Source organism: Sarcophilus harrisii, chromosome 4, assembly GCF_902635505.1.
Source record: "Sarcophilus harrisii chromosome 4, mSarHar1.11, whole genome shotgun sequence".
In the NCBI taxonomy this organism is placed as follows: Eukaryota; Metazoa; Chordata; class Mammalia; order Dasyuromorphia; family Dasyuridae; genus Sarcophilus; species Sarcophilus harrisii.
The window spans coordinates 183,400,256-183,418,753 of NC_045429.1; the positions used below are offsets into that span (position 1 = coordinate 183,400,256).

The 18,498-nt window shown below is 34.1% G+C and overlaps 1 protein-coding gene across 2 annotated transcripts in view; it reads right to left on the minus strand.

The window, feature by feature from the left end:
- The window catches only part of DSE (dermatan sulfate epimerase), an 88,191-nt gene that overhangs the window by 21,876 nt on the left and 47,817 nt on the right, over positions 1 to 18,498 (minus strand). The window lies entirely within an intron of this gene.

The window sequence follows — 18,498 nt, forward strand, 5'->3', positions numbered from 1 at the left end:
CTAAAATTTTAAATTGACAGCCATTAAAAAAAATGCCTTGTGCCATGACTTACACCTTACACATGATGTTCCATTCATGAACCATACTTTCTAGTTTATTCATTACTCAAAGACACTGTATGCATTTATGTTTCTATATCTTTGATAATGACATTCTGTTTGTCTGAGAACTAAGCACCCCACTTCTATCTTTACCTATACTACTCCTACTTCAAATCCTACCCATGCTTCAAGGTTTGTTTCAAATGTTATCTCCCCCATGAAGGCGTCATTGAATATCTCACTGTGAAATCACAGAATGCTAGGATAACAGATTTAAAGCTAGAAAGAGACTTCAAAATCTCTGAGTCCAACCCCTTCATTTCACAGATGAGGAATTGAAGCTCAGATCATATAGGCAGGAAGTAGAAAGCATCAAGATTTAAACCCAGATCCCCCAATTTCATATCTTGTGTTTTTTTAATTGTACTATTGCATAACTGCTATAAGACCTGCGTTTATGCCCATCAAACAATAATCATAATGATAACATTTTAATAGTTTTTAAGACTTAGAAAGGACTTAAAAAGGTATTTAATTTTTTTCTTTATTAAAGCTTTTTATTTTTCAAAACATATGCATGAACAATTCTTCAACATTAGCCCTTGCAAAACCTTGTGTTCCAATCCCCCCCTTCCCTAGATGGCAAGTAGTCCAATATATGTTAAACATGGTAGAAAGGTATTTATTTAAAATTTAAATACCAAATAGAAAATCACTGTCATGTGCACAGCAGAATATGTGAGAAGATTCAAAATTTGTAACAATATATTTTGGTAAATAGTTTAAAATATTAACTCATTTTAAAGGTGGCCTATCTATACCAGACCTAAAACTATATTATAAAGCAGTAATCATCAAAACCATTAGATCTTGGCTAAGAAATAAAGTAGTTGATCAGTGGAATAGGTTAGGTACATAAAACATAATAGTCAATGACTATAGTAATGTAGTGTTTGATGAGCCTAAATATTCCAGTTTCTGGGATAATAACTTACTATTTGACAAAATTTATTGAGAAAAATGCAAAATACTATAGTGGAAACTAGACATTGACTAATATTTAACACCTTATATCAAGATAATGGGCTCATGATTTAGACATAAATGGTGATACTATAAGAAAATTAGGCGAATAAGGAATAATCTTCCTCTCAGATCTGTGGAAAAGGAAGGAATTTATGGCTAAAGAATGCAAAATAGGTAATTTTGATTTTATTAAATTAAAAAGGTTTTTTTATAAACAAAGCCAATGCAGCCAAGATTAGAAGGGAAGCAGAAAACAGGGGAAAAGCTTTTTTTTTTTTTTATATCCAAAAGTTTTGATAAAGACCTCATTTGTGAATTATATAGAGAATTGACTCAAATGTATAAGAATACAAGCCATTCTCCAATTGATAAATGGTTAAAGGATATGAGTAATCAGTTTTCAGATGAAGAAATTAAAGCCATTTCTAATCATAAAAAAATGCTATAAATCATTATTGATTAAAGAAATGCAAACAAAGTTTGCAAGGGTGAATTTTGAAAACTATCTTTGCATGTATTTTGAAAATAAAAAGCTATTATTATTAAAAAAAACAATAAAATTATCTCATTTTATCCTCACAATAATCTTGGGAAATGGGTGCTATTCTGATGCACATTTTACATGATAAAACTGAAAATAGACAAAGATTAAATGATTTGTCCAGGGTCACATAACTAGCAAGAATCTTAAGGCCAGATTTGAACTTAGAAGGTCAGCATTCTATCTATTGCATAATCAGTTAAGCAAGTACAATACCAGTTATAGTAAGTACAGGTACAGGGTAAGTACTTAGTTCTTTTACTATTACATAGTTAGAATTAGCACATAGAAAATAGAAAATTTATTTCATGGGGTTTTTAATTATACATCTCTTCTAAAGTTCCCAAATTCAAACTCTGCTCTGAAACCATTTTCTGTCACTTATATAGGGAGCACAGTTTTATACATTAGCAATGTAGTTGGCTGACTGTTCAAAATAGAACATATATTTGCCAATTGATTACAAAATGAAGGAAGAAAATTGTCCAGTCTATTCGGTTTCAATATCCCTTTCTATTTTAGCATTTCTACCTCAAGTAACTTGTTCTTTGTATAAATTACAGTACTATATACAATACATTCAGCAATGATTTCCTTTCCCTCTAAACAAACACAAACTCAATTTGACTATTCCTGCAAAATTTCAGATATAATTAAATACTGTGACTAAGAAGTTAAGAAGGAAAGCTAGGTGGCACGGTGGATACAGTGCTGGCCTGGAATTGACCAGAATTCTCTTCCTGAACTCAAATCTGATCTCAGATACTTACCAGGTGTGTTACCCTGGAGAAGTCACTTACACCTTTTCCCATCATTTATAAAATGAACTGGAAAAGGAAAAGACAAACCATAACTTTGCCAAGAAAAGCCCAAATGGGGTCATGAAGAGCCTAACTGAACTAAAAAAAAAAAAAAAAAAAAAAAAAAAAAAAAAAAAAAAAAGGCTGAAACAACAATAACTATTGAATGTTGGGCAAAAGATGGTGTGTGCAAAGCAATGAATTTGTCTGGCTTCTTTTATCATTGCCTGCTTCACATTCCTGCTTTTGACTTTAAATGAATATGACTAAAGCTATCCAAGGGTGGTCTCTAGAAGATTAACAGTATGGCAGATGAAGCATCAAATTGTTTTATGATTTGTTCAAAAAGAAAGATATAAAAAGCCATGTTTCACACATGATGAGCTTATGTTCATTGGATTATTGAAGTAAATGGATCAGAGTTTTCCTATTGCTTATCATTTTATAAATATGAAGATAGTTTATGTAGGATTAAATATCCCAAAATAAAAAAAAAAATCCATGGGCATTCTAAGTATTCCTCTAATACTGATTGGTTCAAAGACAATTCTGAAAGTCCATTAGGTGAAAGAATCAACAAGGATGTAATTTTTTTCACTTAAAATAGAATTTTATGTGATCTGTCATAAAAGTGAGCTAATCCAAAGAGCAAATCTTAGTGACCTAATGTGAATGAAATGCAGAGTTGCAGTTTTAAAAGGGCAAAGGGCATAACTGTTATTAATCCAATGTTTCGCTCATTTGACGTGAAGCCCTATGAACCAACTAAGCTTGAGTTGACACAGTAGCTGATGTATATATAGTACCTACTCAAGCATATCCTATTGAAATAGAATTATACTGCATTTAGACCTAGAATCCCTTTTGGCTGAAGAAATGCACTTCTGGCTACTCTCCAAGCAGAAAAAGAAAAAGCGGCTAAGCAGGATGATTGAAATATATTCAACTTTGATAACAAGTAGCTGTTTCATTGTAATGGCAACATTCCAAGGTCTAGGGTTAAGAATAAGCTTGCATTTCAGATTCTGAGTATGAAACTACAGAGGATCATTGGAATAAAGAATTGCTGAGATTTGACGATGATCTGGGTATAAAAAGCTGAAATCACATTACTGCTCAAGAATGCTTATGACAAAACACAAAATTTTTAGAAATAATGGAGTGTCTTACAAGCTTAAAATGCTAAATAAACTTTAAATGCTTTATTTTTGTCTTTAGTGCTATGGTTTTGTAAGCAATTTTCCTCCTTCAGTGAAAACTGTTCATAACTGAGAAATATACATCATTTGAAATAAGTTAATATAAAGTTTTACAAATAAATATAAAGAAATGGAATCTATTTGGAACTTTTCTTATCTATGTTCTTTGATTTTCTTGGGGTGACATAACCCTTCAGTGCTATCTAGAAGTAAGATAACTTGCCTGATAGGGCATTCATAGAGTAAATAAATATATAAATGCCTTTCCCTATGATCTCTTCCAGATGACCCTGGAGTCTTGGACCACTCACAAAAATGACTCATTGGGTGGTACTTAGAATAATTGGAAAAGTACTTTGGGGATAACATAATCTGTTGTCATAGAATGGTGGCAACAAGGTAGAATGGATTGAATACTAATCTTAGAATCTGGAAAACCTGAATTCAAATTATGCCTTAGACACTTATTAGCTGAGTGGCTTTGGGAAAATCATTCCTCAACTTAGTTTCTTCATTTATAAAATAGGGATAACAGTAATACCTTCCTCACAAAGGAAGGTTGTTGGTAATATCAAATGAAAAAACATAGAACTGCTATGTCAGAGACCCATGCAAAATGAGATGTTTTTCTGTACTTGGTAAATACCACATAAATAGCAAAATCAATCGACCTACTTATGCAAAATGTAACCAACGAAGCTATTCTTTATTGCCAGGAAAAATTTGCCTACTTTTATAACTTAAATAAAAACTGAAACTGATATTCTGCAGAGATTTAAACTATTATCTCCTTTCCTAAACTAAAACATATACTTTTTTTATATATCCTGTCAAACAACAATAAAAAGAATGAACACTTTGAGATGAGATAAATATTACTCAGCCAAAAATGACTCTGGGAGATTTAAGGGAGCTGGGGAGCATTTTTGATGGTTTGGAACTCTCCCTGTCTTCTGAGTTAGGCTTAGCTAACTATGAACTGTTGCCAAGTATGATCCTTATGCAATGATTTTTGGTTCCCTTCAAAAATGAATTTTAGAATCATGTCTTTTTAAAAGTAAAGAGAAGCCAAGATTTTGTGCAGATTCTCCTTGTGGAAACTCTGCCTCTCTAAAAGTCTTAAACTAAAGCTCTAAAGTTCAAGTCTCTGGGGTAAAATCAAAACAAGATTAAATTTAAGTTTCATAAGGTTTTACTTTTCAGATGAGCTTTTCTAAGTCTAGTTTAAAAAAAAAAAAACATTATCCTGCTACGATGTGGAAGCAGGGCAGCAGAGAAAAAAAATGTAAATAGTAACTAAATGGTGGAAAATGTAGAAAAGGGACAGAGACTATTTTGTTTTGATGTTGTATTCTCCACTGAAATTAATTTAATCTACTATCAACTAAATTCAGAATGTTGGTCCATAGATTCTAAGTAACACTATCATTTGAATTTATAGACTTTGAATTCCAACACAACCATTCTGTACTCATAACCTTTCTTTGGTTAATATTAGCATTAGTAATATTGGAAAAGACTTGCTGAAGATCATACAACTTATTAATAACAGAATTCTTACTTTCTGATTTCTACTTATATGTTCTTTCTGTTACATCCTGTTGCCTCCACTTATGAATATATTTTCATTATATTGGGGAGCCACTGGCTTTTTTTTTTTTCATTGAAATAAATCTGACTTTATAATGAAAGTCAAGGGAAAAATAGGATCTGCTGTAGCACAATGGAAAGAGAATTACTTTGTTTTACTTAAACTATTAAAATGTTGATAACTATCAACTAGCGGGTTTAGAGTCAGAAAATCAAAACTGGATTTGAGTATGGGCTCAGTCACTTACCAATTGTAAAAAAAAAAAAAATGAATACATGTGTCCAACAGAATGGTTTTTAGTTCTGGGAAGAAACAAGATTTGCCCAAATAGGTATTCTTCTTTTGAATTACCTTTTACTTAATGATATATAATTCTGATTTATGTTGTAGAATGTATTTCGAGGATAGCCAGCAGGCCTCAATAAGTTACTGACACCTCTTATTTTTATTTATTTTGTTTCCTCTTGTAATAATCCTTGAATTAAATCCTGCCCTCATTGTTACATCTTTCTGTTTTTGATTTAATCAAAAGACATCTGCTATTTCCCTTTTAAAAAACACTTTATTTCTGGGCAGAAAATTTTTCTAATGACCATAGATGATTGTTTTAAATCCCCTTTGTTTAAGAGGAAGTATCTGAAAATAAATCATAGCTAGACAAAAAAGACAAGAAAAAAAAAGGAATGCTTACTGGGCTCAAGAAAGTTTATTAACATGGATAATTTGAAAACTACTCTGAAACTCAGTAATATGATCAGAAAAGAGATTTTAATTTGTGATATTTTCTCAGGAGAAAGTTAAGTCAGATTCTATAGTAAAATAGCCATTATTACATACAAGTGAAAGATTGATTTTTGGTTACAATCATTCTATTAAATAGATTATAAATTCCCTACCGGCAGAGAGTATTTCATTTTTGTTTCTGTATACCCAGAACTTAGAACACTGTATGGCATAGAATATTTAATAAATCCTTGTCAAATTAATGAATGACTATAAAGAACAACTTGTAAAATTGCATTTAATTTTATAAAATTACACAAATAAATGGGATTGCAAATGTAATGAATATTTCCTTTAAAAAGCTAGATGGTGCAGTGGTTAGAGAACCAGACCTGAATTCAAATCTGACCTTAGACACTTAACACTTCCTAGCTGTGTGACCCTAGGCAAGTCACTTAACCCCAATATCCTCAGCAAAAAAAAAAAAAAAAGGTTCCAATGAGCCACTTCAATGATTTCAAAGATATGATAAAAAAAAAAAAAAAAGGCAGTGATGCTGTTACCTGGAAGAGGTAAATATAATAATAGGCTTAATAAACGTGTGTGGGAACAAGGATTGACTAACCATTGTCATATTTTGCCAGTGCTTTGGGGATCTGCATAAAATTAGGACAGGTTGATTACAGAATGATTTTAGGACTGAATATATTAAGGAAAAAGATGGAGGAATTCAGAGTAAACAGTAAATTGCCACAACTCTCCCATATTCACCTCCAACTACTATAAAATAGCACCCCAAAATAAATCTTAGGGCTAGCCAAAACCAAAACACAGGATGACAATCTGTGAGCTCAAGCAACTTGAAATATCAGCAGGAATGGTCTGTTTCATTCAGGTAAAAGGAGAGTGCATCCCAGGACAGAAGTATCCCACCAAGCTAGCAAGGTCCACCTCAGCAAACCAGTAGGAACAAGCAAATGCTCACATCAGGATACCCCATCTTCCTTAACATTGTCAGGGGAACAGGCAGACTCCAGCTCTGAGAAAGCTGTACCACTTGCTGCTTTTCAGGGTAGCCCCAGGGCTACAGAGCTGCCAACTGTCAGATTCATCCTGGGCTTCAGTGTAGTCCCAGAAATCCCAGAAACACCCACTGCTCTCAGCACATCCCATAACCAGTACAAGAACTGTGGTTCAGCACCAGGTAAGCTGCCAGACCTTACAGCCTCCAGCAGCACTGTCTACAAGCCACCTCCTCCACCCCTGTCTCAGCACAGCACCAGAAATGAGAGTGCCCTTTGAGTCCGAAGGCAACAATCAGTACAGTATAGGTAATCAGCCAGAGTCTGCAACACCTGGCAAAAGAAGTCCGAGACTGTCCCTTCTATTTAAAATTTAAAAGAAAGGAAAAGGGTCAAAAAAGATAATTAAAAAACAAACAAAAAAAGAATCTGATCATAGACACTTATGGTGACAAGGAAGACCAAGACAAACTCAGAATAGGACAACAATGTCAAAACATCTATGGGCAATCTCCCTTTCCTCACCCCAAATAGGAAGTTGTCTTAAGCCCACAAAGAATTCATGGAAGGGTTCAAAAAGGAGGTTAAAAATGGGAAAAGAAATGAAAGTAATGCAAGAGAATTATGACAATTGAGTCAACAGCTTAGAAAAAGAAAACAAATCCTTAAAAAAGTACAATTAGCCATATGGAAAAGGAAGTAACAAAAGCTAATTGAGGAAAACAACTTCTTAAAAGTTAGAATTGGACAAGTTGAAGCTAATGACTCTCTGAGACATTAAGAATCAATCAAAGAAATTCGAAAGAATGAAGAAAAAAAAAAAAAAGAAAATGTGAAATACCTCATTAGAAAAACAAATGACCTAGGAAATAGATCCTAGAGAAATAATGTTGGAATTAATGAAATAACTGAAAATGATAATCAAAAGGAGGACCCAGACAGCATCTTTTAAGAAATTATCAAGGAAAACTGCTCTGATATCCCAGGAGAAAAGAACAAAAGATACAATAAAAGAATTCACTGATGACCTCAGGAAAAAGTTGTCAAAATAAAAATTCCAAGGAAAATTACAGCCAAATTTTGGAACTTTCAGGTCAAGAAAAAAATACTGCAAGTGGCCAGAAAGTAACAATTCAAATATCAGGATTACACAGGATTTAGAAGCTACAACATTAAAAAATCAGAGGTCATGGAACATAATATTTTGGAGGGCAAAGGAGCTAGGACTACAATCAAGAATCACTTACCTGGTGAAATTAAGCACAATACATCAAGGAAAAATGGTCATTTAATGAAATAGAAGGATTTCAAGCTTTCATAAAGAGAAGGCCAGAATTAAACCAAAATCTGATCTCTAATATCAAGACCCAAGAAAAACATAAACAGGGAAAAAAGGGAAAGAAAACATAAGGGAGCTAAACTGTTTACATCCCTAAATTGGAAGATGATACTTGTAATTCTTAAAAATTGCATCACTAATAATGCAACCAAAAGGAATATACGTAGTCAGAGAGTATGGGTATATAGTAAATTGGAGGGAATTATAAAAAATAACTATGGGATGAGAAAGAGGAGTGCATTGGGTACAGAAGGAAGAGAGAGGTAGAATGGGATAAATTATTTCACATGAAGAAGCAAAAAAAGAGAGTAAAATGGGAGAGTGGGCTATGGGCATTGCTTGAACCTTATTTTCATCAGAATTGGCTTAAATGGCGAATAATATATTCAACCAATTTAATATAGAAATTTATCTTACCCAACAGGAAAGTAGGAGAGAAGGAGTTAAGTAAAGGGACAAGGAACTGATAGAAGTGAGGCAGACTCAAGGAGGTAGTAAATAGAAGTTAAATAGTGATGAGGGAAAAGGTGAGGGAAAAGGTGGAGGAAAAGAGAGTACAAACAGCAGGAAAAACAAAATGGAGGGAAATACATAGTAATCATAACTGTGAATGTGATTGGCATTAACTCTCCCATAAAATGGAAGTGGATAGCAAAGTAAATCAAAAGTAAAATCCTACAATATGTTGTTTACAAGAAGCACAGTCAAAGCAGAGAGAGTAAAGATAAGGGCTGGAGCAGAATCTATTATGCTTCAGCCAAATTAAAAAAAAAATTCAGAGAGAGGAATCCTAATGTCAAAGTAAAAGCAAAAAATTAAAGGAGATTCAGGAAGAAAACTACATCTTGCTGAAAGGTACCATAGACAATGAGGCAATATCAATACTAAAGAGTTATGGAAAGAAAGAGACAGCAAAACTGTACTAATGGTGGACCTCGACTGTCCCCTTTCCGTACTTAATAAATCCAAGCAAAAATAAACAAGAAACAAAAGAGGTAACTTAGAAAATTAGAAAAGTTACATATAACAGACCTTTGAAAAAAACTGTAAGGGGACAGAAAGGAATATACTTTTTTTTTTTTTTATCAGCACATAACATTTATACAAAACTGCCCATGTACTGGGGTTTAAAAACCTCAAAATCAAATATAGAAAGGCAGAAATATTAAATGTATTATTTTTGGATCATAATGAAATAAAAATTACATTTAACAAAGATTAGATTATTTTTTAAAGAATAAGTGGGTCAGAGAACAAATCTTAGAAATAGTCAATAATTTCATTAAAGAGATGACAACAATGAAACAACATACCAAAATTTATGAGATGTGGCAAAGCAGTATTTAGGGGAAAATCTATTTCTCTAAATGATTACAACATGAAAATAGAAAAAAGGAGATCAATGAAATAGACATGCAACTAAAATGAAATAAAAACTAGAAAAAGAAACAAAATTCCCAATTGAGTATCAAATTGGAAATCCTGAATATCAAAGGTGAGATTATTATGATTAAAAGAATTGAGGAATTGTTGAACAAGCTATGGCATATGAATATAATGGAATACTATTGTACAATATGAAACAATGAAAACAGGCAGATTTCAGAAAAACCTGGAAAAAACTTGTATGTACTAATGCAAAGCAGAACCAGGAAAACATTGCACATAGTATCAGCAACTTTGTGTGTTCAACTATGATTGACTCAGATCTTCTCAGCAACACAATGATATAAGAAAGTACATCAGGAAAGAAAATGCTATGCATAACCAGAAAAAGAACTGATGGACTCTGACTGCATATTGAACCATATTTCTTTCATGTATTTTATTGTTTTTTTAAATTTTTCCCCATTTTGTTCTGTTCTTTTGCATCTGTGACTAACATGTACTATCATGTTTTACATGATAGTACATGTATATCCTATATTGGTCTGCCTACCTTTTTCAGAAGAGTGGAAGGGAGGGAGGAAGAAAAATTTGTAATCTTGTAAAAATGAATGATAAATGATAAATGTGGAAATATGTATAGAAGAATTGCACATGTTTAAAATATATTGGATTACCTGATGTTTAGGGGAAGGGAACGGGGGAAGTGAAAAAAATTTGGAACACAAGATTTTGCAAGGGTTAATGTTGAAAACTATCTGCATATTTTGAAAATAAAAAGCTATTAAAAATGAATGCTAAAAATTGTCTTGATATGTAACTAGGGAAAAAACACCATTAAAAAAGAAAAAAAGATGGGAGAGTTCACGGTAATTCAATAAACATTTATTAAGCATTTCCTAGATCCTCCAAGTGCTGGACACACAAGGAGAATATGAGGCATTTTTGTTCAATCGTTTCAGTTGTCCACCTCTGTGACCCTCTTTTCCTCTGTGTTGTTAAAGATACTTGGGGGGTGGTTTGTCATGTCCTTTGCCAGTTCATTTTACAGATGAAGAAACTGAGAAAAACAGGTTTAAGTGACTTGCCCAGGGACAAAGAACTAATGAGTGTCTGAGGACAGATTTTAATTCAGATTTTTCTGACTCCAGGCCTGGCACTATCCATTGTGCTATCTAGCTTATCTTATATGATACAGTCCCAGCTGGTAAGGAATTGTTAATCTACCAGGGGTGATGAGTGCTTTATAGAAAAAGAATTATCATATGAATTAAAAATGATTAGGTCCATCTGAGAGATAACCAGAATGGTATGAAAGATTCAAAGACAGGGGTGATAGTAAGCCCTACAGAAATATTAGCTATAAATGCAAAGTGCAGCCAGGTGGTGTAGTAGATAAAGTCCTGGTCCTGGAGTGAGGAGGATCCGAGCTCAAATTTGACATCAGATGTTTACTAGCCATGTGACCCTGGGCAAGTCACTTAACTGTTTACCTCAATTCCTCATGTGTAAAATGAGCTGGAGAAGGAAATGATGAACCAGTCTAGTGTCTTTGCCAAGAAAACCCCAAATAAGATCACAAAGTTAGAAATGACTGAAATGACTCAATACCAATAGTTTTAATGCAAAAAAAAATGCAAATGTCCATCCTCACAATGCTCATATTCCAAAATGAGTGACAACATGCAATCAACTGTATACACACAAGTTATATAGACAAGTCCAATGGATAGAATTAATAGGCTTATAGTCCCCAAAGTTCAATCAACAAGTATTTGCATGTATGAACCCCTAATCAAAAGCAGATCCTGATCTCAAGCTTTGTAGGCTGATAAGAGACACAAAGCATTCACTCTTTCATCTTTGCTTTTTTTTTTTTTTAATCACCTGAGATATAGATTATTGCAGTACTCTCTTTACTAATGTGCCCTAGGACCCAAGGACATCCTCTACAAAGCTGCCAAACTGATACTGCCAAGACATGGCAATTGATATGTTACTTCTTTGACTGAGAAACTGAGTTTTCCCTAAAATAAAATGCAAACTCTTCTGTTTGGAAATCCTTTGGAATCACTGGCTTCCTATAAGATTCCAAGATTCACTTCCTACAGGAAGTCTTTTCTTCCTTTCTCCCTTCTTCCCACACAACCCCCCACTACAATGTTTCTTTTGTGTATTACCTGTATTTGCTGTACTTTGGATCATAAAATCAAAAATCTAGAGTTGTAAAGGAACCTTAGAGTTCCTTTATTTTTTAGATGAGGAAGCTGAGGCCTGAAGAGGAAAGAGACCATATGGGTTCCCCAAAAGAAGGTATGTTCCATGACCTTAGGGAACATTTGTGCACATAGTAGATGCTTAATAAACTTGTTGATTTGAATGATAAAATAAGGCAAGACACAATAAGCACCAAGTGAGTAGTACATAATAAGGATCATAGGCTCTTAGAGAAAAGAAGCTTACATTCTAATATGACAAAATAATGACATGTTGGATATGAAAGGAAATTTTGGTCTAGAGTCACAGGGATAGTGAGTTGATTCATAGGGCAGTCAATTGACATGTGCTTTGCAGAAGTAATGGTAGTATTGATTTGATTACAGGGCCTAAAGCAAAAGGTAGAAGAAAGACAGGTGATTCTCATATAGCAAGAATTATGGCAATATGACAAAAGTGGTAGACTCCATGGTATTTGAAGTTGGATGCCATTAGGAAAATTACACTGATAGGGAAATAACATGAGAATGTGATATAATTAGTAGGAAAGGGGAAGCCCTAGGAGGTAGGGAGATTAGTAAGAAGATTCTTAAGACTAAATCCAATTGAAGTGGTTAAGATATAAATTAGGATGATGAAACTGTAATGGAAAAGAAAAGCTGGATTTGAAAGACACAGGGAAAGAATAATGGAGGGAATTTCATAACTTAAGACTGGAAAAGAGAGAAGAAAAAGGGCCCACATTTCCTAATTCCTTATCTTTGTTTATGATTCATAAGCACCCTTCTGCTTTGAATATCCATTCTTCACATCTGTCTATTTGAAATTCTAAAGGCCTATCTCAGAGGAATCCTTCCCTGAGTCCCAGTAGATATTATCTCTTCCTCCATGAATCTCCATAGTACTTTATTCACATTTTTTTTTTTACCTTATTCTATAGTTTTTGTTGTTGAGTTGCATTAATCCAGATACTACAAAGTCAGCTCCCAAGAGTCAAGCCTTTAGTCACCTATGTAGCTTATGTAGAAGGTGGCTTGCATAAGAATAAAGTGGTCAGTGAGCATGTGAACAAAACTGAATTGAAAATGAATTAAATTGAAAAAAGCTTCTGAGGATATTAACCACCCCGATTCTTCCTAAAACCAAATAAACCACTAGCATCAAAAGAGCCTTAATTTTCTAATTGTATAAATATGTACACATATATTGGATTTAACATATATTTTAACATGTTTAACATATATTTGATTACTTGACATATAGAGGAGGAGGGAGGGGGAAAATTTGGAACATAAGCTTTTGCAAGGGTCATTATTGAAAAATTATCTATGCATATGTTTTGAAAATGAAAAGCTTTATTTTTTTTAAAGGAGCCTTAATCTTTACATTTCACCCCTTAGTCTTTGCTACAACTCAGTTTAAGCAAGAGCTGAAAAATAGCAATCCAATACATTTTTAAAATTAGCAGATGAAATGATGAGGGAAGCCTAGAAACTCTCACTCTCTCGGACTTTGTGGGGAAATCTTGGGAAATTGGCTCAGAGAAGCTCTCCCCCTGAGAGACCATCCCAGAGAACCAAGATAAAGTGGTTTCATTCTGTTATCTGGGTGGGATTAGTTGAATCCAGGACCATTCCTGGATAGAGATTAGAGAGATTTCTAGAGACAGAGATTTCTATCCAATTCTACCCAATTGGAGATTAGTCAAGGGACACTCCTTCAATTCTAAGATTCTCTATTCTGATTCCAACTCAAACTGCTCCCAGCCCCCACCAAGTGCTACCCATATAACAAGCTTCCTTCAGCTCAATTCCTTGCAGAGGCCCAAAAGCAAGAATCTCCTTGGCATAGCTGTGATCTTCTGCCCACTGAAAAGACATTCTCTTTTCAGTGTTACTCCCTCTTTCTCTCATCTATTTCCCTAACAGGACCTTATATACCTCTCTGTCGGGATTTCTCTGCTAGATCTTTACTTTTCAGTATGAACCCTGCCACTAAGGAAATCAATCTGCAAAAGCTGACTTCTCAGTTCTAATAATAAACTTCTTTTGCCAGTTTAACTTTTCAGGTTTGTAAATTCATTTATGAAGGACCTGCGCTGACCAGGAAGGAGTTCCCACAACTCCCTGCCCTGCCGCGAACCTCATCAAAAGGATTATTGTATTTAATAAAGACATCTGAAAATAAAATAATGCAAATGTCCAAACTTTACTTAAAAAACAAAACAGACACAACTAAATTACTAAAATAGAAAAAATCTTTGCCTTGGATCTTTGGGTGAAGTAATGTGTGAAATTTCAATGAACTCATTTTTGATGGAAACATAATATTTAATAATGAAATCACAAAGGTCTTACCAATTTCCTAATTTGTCAACAATTTCTTTATCCAAAGAATGGTGATATAAACATTTGTACTATCTTTCTTACAGCAAATAAAATAAAATTAAATTAAAATAAACAAATATTTATTGTCAGTCTACTGGCATTTACCAAATGCTTATAATGTGCCAGGTATTATGCTAAGCACTAAATATACAAAGAACAATAAATATGGTTCCTACTTTTAAGGAGCTCACATTCTAATGGGAGAAATAGTAAGCAAATAATTACATGCATCTAGGATGTAAATAGTACAAACAGAAGGTAATTTTTGAGGAAAGAGAGTAGGAAGAGGGGAGCTGGGAAAAGCTTTCTATGGTATTTGAACTAGTGGAATTTGAAGTAGTCTTGAAGGATATTGGGGAAGCATTCAAAATTAGAATGTGAAAAAGGAAAGCATTCCAGGAATGGAAGATGTTAATACTGATGTGTGTGTGTGTGTGTGTGTGTGTGTGTGTGTGTGTATTCAAAACCAAAGTGTTCAAAAGATAGAAAATACGATCAAGGAGAAAGAATGATGAATTAGGGTTCAAATCATGGGGTTTTTTATATACTATTTCAATGACTGGGACAAATAACTTCCATCTCTTTACCTCTCAGGTTCTTTCTTCATCTGAAAAATTTGGATGTTGAAACTTTATGATCTCTTGCTACTCTAAATGTGAATACCCAGGTTTTTAAAATGCAAGCTATATTACAATAGCAGAGAAAATCAGAGGAAAGACTTGTTTTATTTTAGAGGCCACCAGAGAATATTACTATTCTTAAAGCTTATTTTATGACACCAGATATTTTCAACATAGTGCATCACATGGGAGAAATCTTGATAAAACAATCAAAATACCTGAATGAGGTGTAAAACAATATCATAGCCAGTATCATCATTTCCTATTAGCATAAAATCCACCAGATGGAAAATTAAATGCCTACCATTTATAAAGATCTGCTGCCAGTCAATCTACTTTTCTTCTTGTCTCAGTTTATTTTCTTTCTTGCTTTCAGTTATACTTCATCTGTCTTTTGTGTAGAAGGTTGGCAAGTCTCTTTATTTTTATTTGTGTGGCAGTCTTTCTGTGTAACTGGCTCAAAAAAAGAAAAACCATTCTTGCCAAGTTCCTAACTCCATATTCAGAAATTTCACAGATTTTACTGTTATGAAATGCTTTGGATATGATTACTTTAGCATCACTATATTACTCTGTGTCAAAAGCTGTAATAACTTATAAGTCACAGCCATAAGCAAGATATAAGGAAAGACTATAAGAGAGAGAAAAAAGAAAAAGTATGGCAGAATTGAAACTTTTATTAAGATCTCAGTATTAGATGGAACCTCTGAAACCATCTAATAACTGTGTGGGATTTTATTTAGAGCTCAACCAGGCAATATGAGAGACACAGACACAGACACACAGACAGACAGGACAGAGACAGAGGGAGAGAGAAGGAGGGAGAAAAAGGGAGAGGGAAAGGAAGAGACAGAGACAGAGAGAGACAGAGAAAGAGAAGGAGGCAAAGAGGGAGGGAGGAATGGAGAGAGGGAGACAGAAAAGGAGGAATGGAAGGAAAAAGAGACAGAGGAAGAGAAAGAGATAGAAAGAGAAACAGACAATAACAAGACACAGAGAGTCATATTCCTCATTTTGATACAGTAATGTCATTGATTTGTCTATCTCAATATGCCAATGATTATTTTTTGATACACACTCAACATTCACCCTCAGGCTTGCAATTCATAACAAGGATCTAATAAATTCTTGATTAGTTGAGAATAAAAGCTAATTACCTTTCAAACTTAATTTATTTGTCTAAATCAGTTTCTTAATTTCCTGTTGGTGACTGATTCCGAAGTAAAAGTGAAGTAATTTCTTTTCTCTGTGATTTATATTGTGTTTGATGATAAAACTGCTAGAAAACTAATGGCTCAGACTATATTTTTCAACCACACATCACTGGAGCCATGAAGGAAAAATCTGGGGTAGTTGGAATGATATATTTTTTATAGGCTAGGTAAGACAGTAGGCATGAAAGACAGCATGTTTAATGGAAGATGAATATGGACAGATTCAGGATGCTCTAAATTTTTTTTAATAGCAGCTTTTTATTTGTCAAAATATATGCAAAGATAGTTTTCAGCATTCATCCTTGCAAAACCTTGTGTTCCATATTTTACTCCTTCCCCTTTCCTTTCTCCCTCCCCACCCTTCCCCTTCCCCTTGACTGCAAGTAATCCAATATAGATTAAACATGTGCAGTTCTTCCAAACATATTTCCACATGTAGACGACCTAAATTTGAATCCCATTACAATTACTTACTATTTATGTGATTCTGAGCAAGTCATTTAAACTCTATGATAATTTTTTCACTTAAAAATGGGGATAAATAACATCTTCATGGACTGCTGTCAGGATCAAATGACATTTCACATCTGTCTATCTATCTATCTATCCATGTTTTGCAAATAATAAAGCACTATATAAATATTAGTTATTAATTATTTTTATACAACTTTGGAGAATATGAAACTATTTAGTAAAAGGGAATAATCATTTATATGGAGTTTATTATATGCCAAGCACTATGCTTTTTATAAATATTCTTTTTTGATTCCCACAGCAACTCTCTGAAGTAGGTGTTACCATATAATTGTTGAAAAAAAAGGGGGGATTAAGAAGTAAGTGACTTGTCCAGATTTACTGGTTTTCCCCACTCTAGGCCTAATGCTTTCTCCACTGTACCATCTAACTGCCCCAACAGTCAACATATACATCTATTCCATTGCTTTGTAATAATATAATTGTAATATATAGCAAAGGATTGTAGAATCTTCTAGAGTCTTAAGATGTATAATATAGGGAAGAGAGAATCAGATATGGGTGTGGAAGATTTAGGTTTGTATTGCTCACTAGTTGACATTATAATAAATAGCTGACATTTATAATGCTTTATGATTTGCAAGGCCTTTTACAAGTATTATCTATCACATTTATTCCACACAGCTACCTTGTTAAATAAGTAGAAATATTATTTTCCCATCTTCATAGGTGAGGAAACTGAGGTTTACAAGTTAAAAGACATATCTAAGATCACTCAGCTAAGTAATGTCAGAAGCTTAATTTGACTCAGAGTTTTCTTATCTCCAAATTAAGCGCGCGCGAATTTAACATGTATTGGTCAACCTGCCATCTGGGGGAGGGGGTGGGAGGAAGGAGGGGAAAAACTGGAACAAAAGGTTTGGCAATTGTCAATGCTGTAAAATTACCCATGCATATAATTTGTAAATAAAAAGCTATAAAATAAAAAACCAAAAAATCCAAAATCTGCTGGAATCATTGAATTCTGTAACAGATAAAAAGACTTCAAAAACTTACGGGGATCATTGGATTCCCTGACACATGAAGCAATGGACAATAGATTGGTTTTGGACTATCTCTTGGCTGCTGAAGGAGATGTATGTGTGACTATTGTTTACATACCCTCCTTCTAGGACTTCTGGAAATCTTTTACAACACCATGTTGAATCATATTGTTTGTTATATCATTACTTGTGTATACAATTCATGTTTGTTGCACGACATTGAGCCTGCACTGACTGAGAGAAGAGTCATCACTAAGAGCCTGTGCGTTATTGCTATGTGCTTATGTAATACCTCTCATGCTGATGGGTTTGTGCATACCTGTTTCTAATAAGACCCTTCAGCAACCCACTAGCAATCCCCACTTCCCTTTGGTGCTTTTCATCTCCGTTCCTGAGATGTCAGGGAAGGCGTGATCACCTCCTTTTTAGTGCTTTCCCCTCCCTTCCTGAGAAGTCGGGGGAGTTGTGATCACCTCCTTTTCGATGTTTTCACCTCCTTTCCTGAGAAGTCAGGGAAGGCGTGATCATCTCCTTTTGGGGGCTCTCACCTCCCTGAGAAGTCAGGGATGGCGTGACCACCTGTGTTCTAAAACAAAAGAAAGCGGGAGATGTAAAGGGTTGAAACTCTTGAGTTCATGCACTGAAGTCAGACAACCAAGCACTTAAGGCTAACTACTGACTGGACAATACTCTATTAGCTTAGAAAATGGCCCTTCCCACTATTCTGTGCTAGCTCAATAATTGGTATATACAGAGAATTGTAGGAGGGACTAGGGGGTGGAGTACGACTAGCCAGAGTTACTTCTGGGCTGGAGACGAAGAAGGAAGGTCATGGAGATTCTATGTCCATCCAATTCACTCCTACCTCTAAAGA